Source organism: Musca vetustissima, unplaced genomic scaffold, assembly GCF_032173495.1.
Source record: "Musca vetustissima isolate MV318-11 ecotype Yass unplaced genomic scaffold, APGP_CSIRO_Mvet_v1 utg62027, whole genome shotgun sequence".
Lineage (NCBI taxonomy): Eukaryota > Metazoa > Arthropoda > Insecta > Diptera > Muscidae > Musca > Musca vetustissima.
Window position 1 is genome coordinate 62675 of NW_026886719.1, and position 3994 is coordinate 66668.

Sequence of the window (3994 nt, forward strand, 5' to 3'; positions counted from 1 at the left end):
GTAAGTAGCTACTACTACATATATACATCCTAACTCTTAACTTAATATCTAAGTATTTGAAAGATTTTTTGCAAAAAAAATGTCCAGAGTTTTAGGGAAAACAGGAGCAACCACATATAAGAAATGGTTTCAAACTTGCCATGAATGCAAACTAAAATGTAGTAAAAAACTAGAAGAGAAAAAAACGTCCACTTGCATAGTTACAGTTTCTAAAAGTTAAATACAGCTCATTAATTACCCCTAGAAATAAAGACACGACATTAGAATGCCAAGCCAAAAGCAAAGCAACACATAAAAAAATGGCCATAGCAGCCACCGCCAAGCTTGTGATGATGGTTTCGTTACTACAACCACTGCATCCTAAGTTTGGTAAAAAAAATGCATACCTTGTTTTTGCGTCCTTCTTCGTATTTCTTTTTACCTCTGACAATTACACCTTTGTTCCGAGACATCACAGAATGTTTATCTACGTAGCTGCTGCTTGTTACCTTACAAAAAATCACAACCGTTTTCTACGTTTCACAAATCTTTACTTCCACCCACCATCATCATCACTGGTGACTGCTGTTGCTGGAGCTTTCCTTCTATTTCTGCGCATCAAGCTGTATTATCACGTCATAATGATCACTGGGGTTTGGGCTTCATAATGATGTCGGTGGATGTGGCTTTTTTGGGACATGCATGTGGAGTATTCGATGAGGAAAGAAACACTATAAAGCCATATTTTTCAAAGATTGTCAGAAATATAAGCGCGTTGATCTTGACTACAAGAAGTGTGGATTTTTAAAGAATATTTTTTCAAGGACTATAATAAGCGTGGATTTTTTTAATATTTTTTTCAAGGATTATAATAGGAATGGATTTATTAAACAATATTTTTTTAACAGGCGTGGATATTTTAAAGAATATGTTTTCACGGGCTATAATAGTCGTTAATTTTTATACCCGTCACCACACTGTGGTACAGGGTCCGTCCGTGTATGTTAAACTGTGAACAACGTACAAGTCGCATTTATGATCCGAATTGGATGCAAGTTGAGTATTTGTGCATATGTTTGTAACAGGCAAAAGGAAACGACATAGACACATGGTTCCTTTTAAGAATATGGATAGAATCATTTTCTAAGTCAATTTATGCATGTCCGCCTGTCCGTGTATTGTGAACGTTGTTCAGGTCGCATTTATGATCCGAATTGGATGAAAGTTGGCATAGGTCACTTATTTGGCCCAAGGACGAACGCTATTGAAATTGGAAAAAATCGGTTCAGATTTATATGTAGCTCCCATATATAGTTTCGTCCGATATTCAGTAAATGAGGCACCAATGCTTCAAAATATGACCGATTGGCACACAATTTTGCAAAACGTTCTGAAATTAGTGTAACCTACGGAGTGGAATGTTTCACTTATATCGGTTCAGATTTAGATATAGCTCCCATATATAGTTTCGTCGAATTTTCAGTAAATGGAGTATGGCCGATTGGCACAAACGTTCTGAAATTAGTATAACCAACGGTGTGGAGTTTCGCTGAAATCGGTTCAGATTTAGATATAGCTCCCATATATAATTTCGTCCGATTTTCAGTTAAAGGGGCACCAAACTCCAAAATATGGCCGTTAGGCACACATACGGCGTGGAAAATTTCACTGATATCGGTTCAGATTTAGATCAGAAATTAGTGTAACCTACGGTGTGGAAAGTTTCACTGATATCGACACGACATTTTGCAGAACGTTCAGAAATTAGTGTAGCCTACGGTGTAGAAAGTTTCACTGATATCGGTTCAGATTTATATATAGCTCCCATATATATTTTCGTCCGATTTTCAGTAAATGGGACACCAAAGCTCCAAAATATGGCCGATTGGCACAAAATTTTGCAGAAAGTTCTGAAGTTAGTATAACCCACGGCGTGGAAAGTTTCGCTGATATCGGTTCAGATTTAGATAGTTTCGTCCGATTTACAGTAATTGGGGCACCAAAGCTCCAAAATATGACGGATTAGCTCTACATTTTTTCAGAACTTTCTGAATTTAGTGTGGAAAGTTTGACTGAAATTGGTTCAGATTTAGATATAGCCCCAATATATAGCTTCGTCCGATTTTCAGCACAGCTCCAAAATTTTCACCACAGCTCCAAAATATGGCCGATTGGCACAAAATTTTGCACAACCTACTAACGTGTGGAAAGTTTCGTTGAAAGTGGTTCTGATTTTGATATAACTCGGTATATATATATATATATAAAGAATAAACCAATATGGCCTTTATGCATAACATTTTGAGCAACGGCCTGAAGTTAGTTTAGCTCCCATATATATTTTTGTCCGATTTGGAGTAAATAATACACCAAGAACCCAAAATATGGCCTATAAGCTCAAAACGTACTGAATTTAGTATAACTTTGAACGTTGAAATCGGTTCCGATTTGAATATAGCTTTCATATATATTTTTCCCGATTTAAAGCAAATGGTGCACCAAACTCTTCATTTTTGTCAGATTGATACGAAATTTTGCAAAAAGTACACAAATTATTACAAATGAGTACAAAAATGAGCAAAGTCGGCCCCGTTTGACTTTACTACATTCCTGGTTTAAAAATGTTTTAATCATAATCAAGCACTATACACGGCGTGGATTTTTTAAAAATATTTTTAAAGGATTTTTACATGAATATATTTAATTCTTTGGTCAGAATTTAAATTAGCTACTCTTATTAATCTTCTGGGAAACCTTACACAGAATCTCCTCCTATCTCCTCATTATTAAACAATCCAAGCGCACTCTTTTTTCCTCCAATTGAAAATTAAATTCACTTCAGTGTTAATTTGACCTTTTATTGCAACGGCAAATATAACGTCCAAAATTACACCATTTTAGCAAGTATAAGTCCATCACTCAGACAAGACCAAAACTGTCTGGTCTACATTTAGAAACCACATCAGCAGCTAACCAATGTCTAATAGTGCCAAATACTCACCGAAACACACACATCGAATTCAAACCCCCCAAAAAAAACGAGAGACTATACACAAATTCCTCATGATACGTTAATGCAGTCAAATTGCGAAAATCCACGTTCGATGTGAAATGGCAGCACATAAAACATTCATATATCGAAGTGAGTCCACATCCGTTCGATAGCCACTGCTCTTGTGTTGATGAGCTGGGGACAGACATAAAAAGCAAGTCAAATTTTCCGGAAAATAAGTCGTAAACGTTATACATACACACACTCACACACACCTACATATGCACATTAACTGTGCGGTTGCTCTTCTCATATAGTACCTCTTTATGTGTACCTTTTTTTTGGTACAGTGTGGTCAAGAGAACTCAAAAGTTAACTGAATGAAAATGATAGACAGACAGAGCGAGAGATGCGTATAAAAAAGAACGCTTGTCTTCCGTTGAATGACCATTATTGAGGTAAAGGCAAAATTCATGGGCAAACGACGTTAGTAGTACTATTACAAATGAATATGTTCAATGCCAACTACACACATACATAAACATATAGTCATTTACACACACTTTCATTACATGATGTGTGTGTGTGTATTTATAGTGCGTACATAAGTGAATTTTTACACAATCGTAAATTCGTCGAGTACTATTCGCTCACTTTTGATTTAAAGGATCGAATTTTAAAGAGTCAAATCATGTCTGCGACAGTCACATTTATTTCGATGTTCGTATGTGTGTGTGTGAGTCTGAGTGTGTATGCATGTGAGTTATGTATGCAACAAAACTTTTCATTGCCACATTGCGGACAATGTCCTGCTGTTAGACGACAATTACAATGCCAACAACAACATCAACTACACACTAACATCAGCAAAACACGTAATAATGGCAACGGAAGCTCTTGAAGTATCAGCAGCAACAACATGACACTGTTGTGTGAGAATACAGGTGGTGTGAAAATTTAGGGGACATTTGTAGAGAAGTAACATGCGATTTTATGGGTATAATTTCAATGCCGAAATGTGCC